Source organism: Gavialis gangeticus, unplaced genomic scaffold (assembly GCF_001723915.1).
Source record: "Gavialis gangeticus isolate Ggan-Ray unplaced genomic scaffold, GavGan_comp1, whole genome shotgun sequence".
NCBI classification, from domain to species: Eukaryota; Metazoa; Chordata; order Crocodylia; family Gavialidae; genus Gavialis; species Gavialis gangeticus.
This window is the reverse complement of record NW_017729022.1, coordinates 47,944,567-47,957,330: the sequence shown is the minus strand read 5'-3', so window position 1 is coordinate 47,957,330 and position 12,764 is coordinate 47,944,567. Positions and strand designations below refer to the sequence as shown.

Genomic DNA, 12,764 nt, shown 5'->3' with positions numbered 1-12,764 from the left:
TGCCTCTCACTACTGGGCTGACTTCCACAGGGCTGTGAGCCACTGGGAGCTGAGCCCAGTGGAGGGAGGTGGAGCGCAGCCCCAGTGTGACATGCTGCCTCCCCCCACCAGGCAGCAAGCTGCTGGGTGCTGAGCCCAGTGGTGGGAGGTAGAGGACAGCACAGGCACTGCACTCCATCTTCCTCCACTGGGCTCAGTGCCCAATGGCTTGCTGCCCAGTGAGGGGAGGCAGCATGCAGTGCTGGGGCTGCGCTCCACCTCCCTCCACCGGGCTCAGCGCCCAGCAGCTCCTAGCCCCATGTAACTAAGCCCAGTGGGGGGAAGTGGAGCACAGTGCCAGGGCTGCACTCCTCCCTCCACTAGGCTCAGCTCCCAGCACCAGTCCCAGGCGGTGGCAGCAGCCTCCCACCTACACCCCAGGAGGGCTCTGCCGGACTCCTCTGGGGGTACGGGCCCCTGATCTGCCTGCAATTTCAGGAGACTGCTCCTCCTCCAGTTTTATGCTTCCCCATTATAGCCTGTGGGCAAAATTTGAAACAATGTTGAAACAGCGAAACTGTTTCAGAGAAACGAAATGGAACAGTGCTTTGAAAACTAAACTCAAAACGAAGCACTGTTCTGTCGAAATGCTGAAACAGAAGTCAAAGGAAAATGGTGCTGTTTTGCACAGCCCTAGAATCTATCCCTTTCTTTTACAAACACTTGAATAGCATTTCAACTAAGCTAAGACCATAACCAATCCTACAAGTTTCCATGCTGTATATCAGCAATCAAGTACTAGGGCAGAGACAAAAATTTCAAATTGCAAATCAAAGATCAAGGTTATTTTGTGATTTACTTAATAGGTTTGTAACTTGAAAATAATCTATACAGAAGAAAAAGGTGGTAGCTATTGATGTAAGACTCATTTCACAATAGGTGAAGCTAACATTTTAATTATAGATCGCCACCAGTGGCTTCATACTTAATGTCTCAGCTTCATTTTCATGAGAACTATATTCCCCCCCCTTTCAGAAAGCAGATTAAAAAAAAAAAATCTCATCTTAAACAGCCTTATTTGAAAAAATTTACTTTAACTCTTATTCATAAAAACATTTTTTTATTTTTTTAAATGAAATGAATATGCACTCATATCACTGATACAAGCCTGCAGCTGTAATTTCTTTTTAACAACATGTTGCGTGATTATTGTATAATATACCATAAATTACTCCTTTAAAAAAATTATGATTAACCTGATTTCTTTCTTCAGAGGTCTCAATCTGAAATTTTGTTTTAAATTCTTACAGAAAACTTTATTCAGATCTGAAGCTTGCCAGAACAAACCAGCCAAATTATGTCAATGATTAATACCTTATTAGACTTTACGTTGTCAAGTTTGCACTCTTTGGACGTGTCCATATCATCGAAGAAAATAATTTTGTTTGGTCAAACAAATAACACATTCAGTTAACTAATTTTCTATCTGGAGACAGGGAGAGAGGGAGGAGAGAGAGATCATTTATTTATGGTGTGATTCATATTTTAAAGCCATCATTTATTTATACTGTTGATGCAGTTTCCTTACCAGCTTCATATCACAGTTGACCATACCTTCAAATAGCACAGGGTTACATATACTTTGGAGACAAAGCACCTATATCTACTTGGCTGTTAGTGAAGCTTTTCAGCAGATATTGAACAAACATATACATGCACTGGTATTTCAGAACATCAGAGCAAAATAATATTCAATACATAATTTATACTTTCATTATACATATGCTTTATGTGCTGATGAATTAGTGCTGTGCTGATGTAATTCAGTGTGCATTAAAGAGCAGATTATAGCCTGTGTGCACTGTAACATTGTTATTTTGTGGGACTGGATTCTGAGATTAATTTCTCTGAGGCCTGATTCTGAAAAAATATTTATTTGGCTTCCATGATGTGCCAGCACACAGAATTATATTCATATATGTCCCTGGACTCATTTTTGGGCTTTACACAGCATGGCAACTCTACTAATCTTCATTCTTTTGGGGGGGGGGGTGTGAAATGGGCTCTCAGATTATATCATTATTAAATGTAGTTTTAAATCCTAGGAATATGCAGTATCTTTACAAATTCAAAAGTACTTGATTTGGAATTGATCCTGACACCTTTAACCCCTCATGCTCCCATTCACTTCAGTGGGAATTCTTAAGTGTTCAGGGTATTTAGACTTAGGGTCCTAGGGCTTCAAATACACTAAAAATAGGTATGGGTCTGCCAGCATTTCTATTACGACATCCAGATGCAAACAGGGGAGCAGAATGTTTGAGATGAAATTGATTTCAGTGCATCTTACTTGTATAAATACAAGTTTGTCACATCAGGCCTTTTTTAGTTTTAGGACTGTTCAGGAACTCTTTATTTACACACACTGAGGAAAATACCAAGTTGACAAAACAGGATGTGAATGACATGATGTTCACGTAGCATATTGTGTGTATCAGCAGCTGCTTAGAAGACTTCTTTTAATTTCACACCAAAAGGAGCTGATGACAAGATTAGAAAAAAAGTAATAATATTAGACAAGGAAGCAGCTGTGACACAAATGTCTTGCCTTTGGACAGTACGTTACCATCCACGTGACCTTGAAAGATGTCTTCTCAAGTTCTTTAAAGAAGAAAAGGAACAAAAATTCACTAAGAGAGAGATCCAGGGCCTACTGAAATCAATGGAAACACTCTTACTGATATCAGAAGGCAGTGGATTGTGCTGCAAGGCTTTCCTTGTCATTAAATGGGAACAGGACCTGTGCTGCTCTATAACTCACAGCTGTATCTTTCTTTTGCCCTGTTGGCAATGCTGTAGCACTGAATGATAGCCATTCAAACTACAGCAGTTCTGCTACAGATGTGTAGTGTACATCAATACCCAATTTGTTTCTGCCTGAATTTGCACTAGCACAGAGATTGGAAGGCAGCATTACCAACACTTGCACTTTTATGACAACCCATAATGAAATACTCATTTCTAACACAGAGACACTTGATTACATGAGAATTTCAGCTTTCATTTAAAAAAGAGTAAAGCTTATGCCTCTTGGTGGCAGTGAGAAGATTGGAAACGTAATTTGCCTATACTGAGAAGTTTCTAAATGTTAGAATACAAATAGAAGGACCCCCAACTCATTAATTTTTAATAATATGTTTTTTAAGTAAATCTCATTATTTTCTGGAACTCAGCTCAGTTTTTGAATATTCAGATGTTCTCAGATCCAGGTCTTCATATCTGATACTAGATCCTTGGGAAAGGCTAGTCTGACCTAATGGTTTATGCCAAACCTTGGAAATCTTCGCATCTTACTATGTGGAACAATACTCTCGAGTTAACTTCCTGAGTAAACAGTAGTGCTAACGTTAGCTAGAAAAAGTATATTAATGGCAGCCTAATAACGTAGTCAAAGGTAAAAAGTTTTGGCTATAAATGAATCATTTCAAGTGAATTTAGGGAAATGGAGGAGCAAGATAAATATTTTGAAAACTCAACAAACTTAGTTATCCTACCTAAGGCTTTGGCCCTGGAAATTCTTAGGAATTTGTTTCTATGACCGTTTTCATTGAGTCAATTAAAAGCAGGGTTAAAAGGAGGTGGCTCGGTAAATCGGATCCTACATAATAGCACGCTGATGTCAAGTAGCAGAAAGCTGGCATAAATAGGCACTGTACATTAATGGGCAGAACTGACTTGCCTGGAAACAATTTGCCTGTGGTGAGTGATGAGGAACAGGCGTGCTTTCATTGAGCACAGGTGCTACACCAGCACTCATTGGTACTCTCTATATCTCATGTCTGACACTGCACCTGAGTCCTGTGATCTGGCCTTCTCCTAGGTAATTGTGTCAGCCAACACTATTTTTTTTTTATAGTGACGTGGCTGATCTGGTCTGTCCCTTGTGGCCTTCCTCACTTACTGTCTTTTAACTTCAATCTACCAGAGTCTACTCTTGTTCTCCTCTCCTGCTGCCAACACCTGTACCTCTTTGTCCATGCTACTATGCTAATTGCATTACTTAGGCTGCACTTGGTGACTGACTGCTGTGAGGTGTGGCTGAAACTATTATGTGCTGTCTCCTGGTGTCTAATGCTGTCTGTGGGGAGGTTATGGGGAGGTTAGATTGCATTAAAAATGGCCACCTGATCTAATTTAGTTAGCTGAGGTGTGGACCTTGCACTAGTTAGGTAGATCTAAGCATGAATTGTACAGAAGTTCAGGATAATTACATCAGTCTAAATATGGCAGTCAGCAGACCTGATTTAAGTTAACCCTCTCTCTGAGGTACACACAATTTAAATTGGGTTGGCCATTTTTAGACTGATGTAACTCTCCTGAACTTTTGTACAGTTCCCAGCTCAGCCCCTGGGCTGGGAAAGCCCCACTGTGAGCCCCAGGGCTGTGCTTTTCCTCCACCCACCCAACACTGAGCTATTTTTACCCCCTCCCTCTCCCACTCCATCCCTCCCACCCATGCCTAGATGGACAACTCCCCCCACAAGCTACTCCCAGTGCCAATTTTATTGGCATTTGCCAGTGCTGGGAGCGGACCAAGTAAGTTGGGCTGGGGGGAGGGGCGGGTTGGTTTGCTGGGGAGGTGTTACTTGTCTGGTGATTTCCACCCTCCCCCCTCAATTATCCCCATGGATGCTGCCTTCCTTCTCAATTCCCCTGTAGACCATCCCATCCCCTCCAGAGACTGCTAGCCCCCCCCATCCTGACTTACCTTAGATCAGGTGACCATTTTGAACTCCATCTATCCTCCCCGTAACCTCCCCAAATGTCTGTACACAACCTAAGTGTCAGCTAGCAATTGTATTGTCTATATTTATCTGAGCCTCTGAAGAGCTGGTTAGGATCTGCTCTGTTACTATGGGGTTCTGTTGTGCAGTGCATTTCATTGTATCATTGGTTACTTACTGTATTGATGCCTTTTCTTTGGATGTCAACTGCCTTGCTAAAGCTGGAACTACCCTAAAATGGTTCATATGTAAGTTTCAACAGAAGAGAGAAAAACTTATATCTTATTCATTTAGGTCCTGATCCAGCAAAGCACTTCAGTACATGAGAAATCCCACTGAAGTGAGAGAACCTACTTGTGTACTTAAAGTACACATGATTATTAATAAAGTGTCTTGCTCCTTAATCTTTGATAATACATTTAATGTCAGTGGTATAATCTAGACAACAGTGTAAAACCATTTAATAAAACTCTATGTTTTAACAAAGGGCTTATTTGTCTTGTTTTTTTTTTATCATTCAAACGTGTACTATGCTGGTTTTTGGTCATTCAGCTTTTTGACGTATACATAGACTAGTTTATAGGAGGTAAATCCAGGTACCACTGCCTATAGCTAATGTTTCCCAGCACTTTCAGGGCAAGACCTGCTTATAGTTCTTTACAGTTTTTTCAGACTTTCACCATTAGCCTTGAATTTTCATGCCAGTATCTTACTCGGGCTGCATTTTTGTGGGAAATTTCAGTTAAAAACGTTTAGCCGCTTCAAAGGAGAAAGAAGAGGGATAGCTTTATTTGCCCATGTTTATAAAGTTTCTATGACCATGTAATGGAGATTTTGGAACAGGGGCTTGACATTTGGCAGGGAAAGACTTTCCCTGAAGTCAAGTATGTGTTTTTTGCCATTGCTGTGAAAATTTGCCTAAATCATAGTCTTCAGAAAAACCTCAGTTTGCACATGTTTGGAAAATATTTTGGCAGTTAATGGAGAAGAAGCAGGAACTGGGTATGGGGGATAGGAGCAGAAAGGGTAGGGAAAGACTTGGGGAAAATAGGCAAGGGCAGGTAGGTTGGTACCCACTAGTGCCCAGTGTCCTACTAAAAATGGTAAGTGCTCAGAAGAAACACATCACTTTAACAATATTAAGTATAAAGATGTAGGTAGGTGTTAAAATGCCATCATCTTAAACTGAAGGCTATATCATAGGTACAAAGTAGATGGAACAAATTAAGGATCTGCAATAATTTTAGCTTTAGCATTTGTTAACTTTTGAGTGTTTGACATTGTAGCCATAATGTTCTTTTAATGTATTCCTTTTGATATTTTCCATATATCGTCCTCTAGCTTCTGATAAATATTAAGTTATGTTTAGCATATTTGCCTTATTATCATTGTCCAAATCTATAACCACCATTGTGCTGACATCTGGGAAATGAAGCAGTTCAGAACATGCAGTACTAACAAATAAAAACCGTTGATAAGTTAACTGTGCATGTCCTAACAATTCACTGGCTACACAGTTAATATTAGTATAGGTTGGGGAAATCATTTGACCATGAATATGCATGTTTTTATAGCAGGTGCTGGGGTACCACCAGATACAGTTAAAGAGCACTTCGACTAGAGAAAGTGATTTTTTTCTTTTTCTTTTATTTTGGAAGTGGCGTTGAAAGGCCCTTGTCTGTCTTCAAAGAGCACCTGGTTGCTCTCAAGTATATTTGCCCACCTGCTCCTACTTTTCTGTGTGGTAAACCTGGAAATGAGATGGTAAAGCTACCCTGGAGTTGCCACCCTCTGCTGCTTTCAAGCACACCTGAGAGAGCTATCCTGAGAAAAGCAACAAGGAGGCCCCTTGGAGCAGCTCCAACACATATTTAGGTTTGGCACATGCAAGTGGGAGCAATGAGGGGTGCTCACCAGCAAGTGCTATTCAAGAGCAGTGCTCACCAGGAAGACGGCGATGCACTGTTGACACGGTGCCTCAAGTTTGTATCTTCTCATTGCATTTACTCTGTCTGCAAGTCACAAAGCTTCTACCTAATTTTGTCCTGGTCTCTGCAGCCAGCCTGGGTTATTCCCATTTTGTGCATAAGCAGTGAAGTTTCACTTTAGCCAAACGGGCCCTCAGTCACACCTTTGTAACTTCAGTGTTTCAAAACCCCGCTCTCAGGAACACCTGCATAGGCCCATCTGCCCTAAATAGTTTGTTAAGGTTTCCCCAAAAGCAGGATGTGAAAGCGTGATGTTTGTTCACATCATTGTCTCGGCAGACATGAATTGGCCTGCAAACCCTGTGTAGTACAGGGTTGATATGAAAGGGGGACCCTTTTCTGTCCACATATATGTGCTTCAGTAGAGAAAGAATCTCCCTTGTCTTGTCTACATCAAATGTCAAACAAAACAAGCCAGAATTTTTCCTTGCTGTAACATGGATGCTGTGTAGATTCTTGCAATGGGAGTTTCTCTCTTTATGGTCATTGTCTTACTGAGTCTGATTTCTTTTATTCTCCTGATGCTCAAGATCAGTGAAAGTGGGGGGTAAAATAGATATGCTACCTTGATTAAAGCCAAAGGAATGCAAGTGAGCTACTTTAAAACAGAGAAAGTGCTGCTGGTAACATTTATAGAAAGTTAAGATTATGTTTAGGCTGCTGTGCAATTAATTCGGAAATTCATCTACACTAAGATATTTTTGGAACATGATACTAAGATATTGTTAAGCTTTTATAATCCACGAGTGGTTCTGAGGTTTGTGCGATACACTGTTTAATTATCTCTTAAATGAAAATGTGGTGGTTCATAGTCTTCCTAAAATAAATATTTATATATACTATATATTCATATGCACAATCCACACATTTTTATTTTGCAGTACAAGACATGCTGACAGAGATTAAAAACACTGCAACAGCAAAAAGGTACTTGGATAGCTTGCAACTGCAAAATATGTACCTGTATCTGACTCAGTTTTAGCATCTGTCTTCCAATTCATAACAGCTTGTTCCACATAAAACTATAATCACCTCTGAAGCCTCTTTTCTTCAGACACTGACATTGCAGGCACCTTGGGGCTGTAGCAAATAAAAACCTAAGTGGAAGTTTAAGTCCCACAGGTAAAAATGGTTAAGCTGCAAAGCGCTCTTATTGCAGTCTTTAATAAACCCTTCATTCTGTGGGACTGCAAATGGTTTATATAGTAACTAATAATACCTGTTTTATTTATGAAGGTGATCCCAAAAGATGTAGCATGTATTTTGGGATAGGGTCAATAAAAAGACATTTCCATCAAGGGTTCCATCTTGCCTTACCTCCAGGGCCCGCCCCTTTCCTCTGCCTGGGCTGCTCACAGCAGGCAGCGGGAGGTTGCAAGTGACTGCACCCGGGTCCATGGAGCCTAGCTATTAGTTACTTGTTCCTCCTTCTCCTCCCTTCTCCCCTCTACTCTTCTGTCCACAGGCAGGCTGAAAGCTGCCATACTGATTAAGTTTTTAACTGTTGTAATGACAACTGGTTAAAAGGAAATTTTAATAGGTATGTACTAGGGGTGTGCGAAACGGGCTGTATTTGATTCGCATTCAGATTTGGCCTGAACTGGGGACAGTGATTCGATTTCTTGATTCAGATCACTGTCCCTGATTTGATTTGGCTGAATCCAAACCTGAAGATTTGATGCCGATTCAAAGAATCAGAGATTTGTCCATAGACACAACTTCAAATGTTTTTTCTACGTTCCTCAAGTTACCAGGCATGGCATATGAATGCTGTGATGCTGGGGCAGATGGAGTGTCCCACAGGAGTGTGGGAGGCCCCCCGGCATGCTCGGTGGTGAACCTGGAAGTGGACCAGAAGTACTTCTGCTCCATGCACCACAGCATCACGGCGATCATGAGCCATTCCTGCTACCTCAAGGTATGTAGAAAAAACTTTTAAAGCTGTGTCTATGTCTGAATCGTTGATTCTCTGAATCAGGATCAGATCTTCAGATTTGGATGCAGCTGAATCGAATTGGGGACAGTGATCCAAATCAACTAGTTGAATCACTGTTCCTGATTTGGGCCGAATCTGAATAGGGCCTACTTTGCACACCTCTACTGACCACTTGTTAAATTAGGCATAATTTAACCACCCCATTTACACCTTTCTTGCAGGCAGGAGTACTGCATATTTTTGGTCAGACCTTCTCCAAAGCTCACTGTTGTAACTCTCGAATGTTTCTATAGCAGCACCCAGGGTGCCTGTAGACTTGTGGGATGCCTGGTGCAATGAGCTGTAATGGCACGCAATTAATTGGCATGCTTCAGCAGGGTTGGCATCTCATGTATTCAGTGTCCCTGTACTTCAACATGGCAGTGGGTGCACTTTAACTAAAGCTTGTCAAAATGGAGCATTGGACACTGAACACACAAAATGTTGTGGGTGCTTTAATTAGAGCAGCTCCTGAAAGCCACTCTAATTAAAGCACCCCCCTCACCCCCAGAGCACATGTAAAGACACCCCTACAGACCAAGCCAATTTTGGGATCTAATTTTACTATGTATGAATACACTGCAAGGAACATTCCTCAACCCAAGTGGGGATTTGTGCCTCTTCATTTTAAAGAGGCACAAAGGATAATGAAAGCATGATCATCTCTGTTTACAGATAAACTGACACAAATAAGGATTAAGTGATTTGTCTGAGGTCAAACAAAGTCCACAGGAGAGCTGGCAAATGAATACTGATTTCCTGAGTCCAGCTGCTGATTTACACTGAAGTAAGTGAAAACAGATTTTTTTCCTAGTGTTAATGAGATAAGCTAAGCTTCTACTACTGGCGGAAACCAAAGTTGTCAGGATCATCACAGGCTCTGTGGTGTTGTATATCTAAGTTACACGTTGTCACATTGCTTATGTTCCCATCAGTGCTGTGAGCTGTTTTTCTTTTCTTGCTCTACAAGGCTCTAGGTTAGGGAATATCCAGGCCCTTCTCCAGCCCACTAAGATGAGCCCATCACACCTTGCATTTTTATAGGTATTAAGTAAAAAAGGAAGTTTGTGTTCCATAAGGACAAAGGGCCCAGGCTAGAATCCAGGCCCCTCTTCCTGCAGGGGTAATAGCCATCTCATTGAGCTTTATAGCTTGCTGTCTTTCTCGTTCTCTTTTTCTTGGCTGAGGAAGGGGGGGAAGGGTCAGCATAATGCCTAACCTGATTAAAGCTCTTTGGTAGGAAGCAGGAAGTAAATAGTTCAAATTTCTTTTGGGGTTGGGGTCTAAAACTTGGGTCTCTTACTCCCTTGGTATGTGCACTAACCACAGGGCAAAAATATGGAAAATGATCCTTGCTTGCAACAGATACATACTCAGGGCAAGAGAGAATCCATACCTGCATAAGTGCCAAAAACGGTGGTTTTGCAGAATCATAATGGCCGTTTGGGGGCAGGGGGAAGTGAGCCAGGAGTCTGCCCTTCATGTATAACTGGCTTTTGAATTATACACTGAGGGATGCATCTGCAGTTGGGAAAGTGTTGGGAAGTGTTTTTTTTCCTTCTTATTGGACATTGTCCTACACACTTTAGCACATTTTGGAGACTGTTTATGGTGCTGAGAGGAAAATAACTACCCTTTTTTGAAGAGCAGAAATTCTTGTAGGAAAAAAAATCTCAACTCATAAATAACTCAGCACAAAGGAATATAGCTAGAGGAAAAGTAGCATCAGAACTTACAAATAAAAGGGGATTGTTTGCTACGAAGAGAATGACTTGGCCAACAGGGCAAACAGGCAAAACATGTGGAGCTGTAATATTTTTCTTCCCCTGATGAGAAAGGCATGAGTCTCCTCTCCCTTCAGCCCCTTCAACTCTAAATATTTTAAGAGGGGGATATTGTTAAGAGGTTTTTGCCACTGAATCAGACAAAGGTTTTTAGTATGAATACTTTTCATTTAATAGGATCTTTAGAAAAAGAAAACAGGGCCCAATTAAGTTCCAGTTGTTTATAGTGACATAATTATGTTGTTCTGTGTGGAATTTTTTCTAGAGGAAATAAGGCCTTGTTTACCCAACAAAGTTTTATATCAAAGTAATCAATGGTGTGAATGGACAGTACATTGGCTGCTCTGCATTGAATCTTTGTATAGAATCTTAGGCTGCCTATACACGTATGTGCTCAGGGATGGAGGCAGGAGTTTTAATTAGAGTGGTTCTCGGACAGCAGCTATAATTAAAACAACTGACCATCATGTGTATTAAGCACCACCATGTTTCAAAATGGCCATGGGATACTTTAAAGCTCATTCGGTGAACTACAGATAAAGCACACCTGTGGGCATATTAAAAGCCGGGGCGGGGGTGGGGAGTGATGCTTAATACAGGTGATGATGAGGTGACCCCAGAGCACTGTAATTAGAACGTGGAGCAGACGCAGACACATTCTAATTAAAATGTGAACTAGCACATCTGTAAGCACCCTTAATGCTCAGTGGAAGCAAGTTAGTCTACCCAGTTTCCCCTATGTGATGATAGGAAAGTAGTTAGCTATTTGCATTTACTGTGTGCAAAGGATTACAGTGGAGTAGCTAGCATGCTGTAAATATAGCTTACTTCACTATAAACATCTTGGGCAAAGAATCCTGAAGAGAGGCATGTCTATTGGATTTTAATCTGCTTGGAACTCTATGAGAAAACAAGAAAAAGAAAAATTGCATTTGATGTATGAATAATTCCAACCATTGCATAATGTTTTCACTTTTGTACGCTTTCCCCTAGCCTCATCCCCACAACTCCCAGCTCTGGTGCTCTCTGTAGGATGGGAGTGGGCAGAAGGGAGGGGAGGAAGCTCCAGGCTGGGGGTTGCCACTTTTAAAGCACTCTTCAGCTGAGGTTTATTTGATTTGCCTTTCTTTCTTTGAAGTGCTCTGCAGCCCTTTTCTTTCTCTGGCTTGTTACAAATATATGGAAGGATCAGTAATGGTTGAGGTTTATGCATATCCTGAAACTCCCATTTTAGTTTTGATTTTTTTGCAAATATTCAATGAATTTTGTTCAACATAAACTATTGTGCATCATCTCATACAATTGCCAAGTAAAGTCCAACACAGTGTTAGATAATTTCAGATGATGCAAATATATTCTTGTGTTGCCCCTTTTTTCTCTGATTGCTTTTGTTTTAACAGGTGCTTGGGCCAGGTTACTGAAACCTGAAACCTTGCAGACTGAATATTTGGATCTGTTAGAGACTCAGAGAACTGCAGCTTTTGAGAAGTAACTAAAGGCACTGACAGAAGTGACATTTATTGTGCAATTGGCCCCTTGAAAGCATTCTACAGCTATGTCCTGGCAGAAGTGCATGGCTGCCGAGTGCTTTAAAAGTGCCAAACCCCAGCCTGCAGCTCTCTCCCTACGCTTCTCACCCCTCCCATCCTGCAGACAGCACCGGAGCTCTGGGGGGAGGAGGGGGTATAGGGCTAGAGGGGAGGGGCAGCAGGCAGGAAGCTTCTCCTGGATTGACTGCAGCAAGGTGCTTGATCCCTTCCCTGACCCAACAGCAAATGTCTGTTGCGTCGGGAAGGGGAAGAGCTTTGCTCAAACTCATGGCACTTTTTGTGAAGCACCATGAGTTAAAGTAGGTAGCTGTACATCTGTCAGCACCCTAAGTCCAGTTTTCCTAGCTCCACTGCAGCTCTTCTGTAGAATTGTAGAAGAGCTGTAGAGAGGGAATTGTTTAGTCCTGAGGTTTATACGTCTAGGTTTTCATCCTGTGCAAAAATGTATCCATATCCAAAGCTCCTCTGTAGTACAGAAACCCATTTTTTGTGTGAAGTTACACCACTTTTGCCAAACAGAATAAAGTTTCTGTCACTGTCCGGAAGCAGACCAAAGTCACAGGCGACTGGTGGGGGGGTGGGGGGAGCACATGCCTCCCTTGGGATTGACCCCCGACTTGGCACTGCTCAAGATGTGGTAGTATTTTGCTGCACGGGCTGGCAGTGTGTGTGTGTGTGTGTGTGTGTGTGTGTGTGTGTGTGTG

The 12,764-nt window shown here is 41.7% G+C and overlaps 2 long non-coding RNA genes across 3 annotated transcripts in view; both read left to right on the top strand.

The window, feature by feature from the left end:
- The window catches only part of LOC109295792, a 122,224-nt gene that overhangs the window by 88,125 nt on the left and 21,335 nt on the right, over nt 1–12,764 (top strand). The window lies entirely within an intron of this gene.
- On the top strand, nt 4,739–9,492 carry LOC109295793. Of its 2 annotated transcripts, none has more exons than XR_002096837.1 (3): nt 4,739–6,745; nt 7,633–7,678; nt 9,402–9,492. It is a non-coding gene; the product is annotated as an uncharacterized LOC109295793 (long non-coding RNA). The 2 variants fall into 2 exon arrangements; XR_002096838.1 differs by having other exon boundaries at nt 4,740–6,638.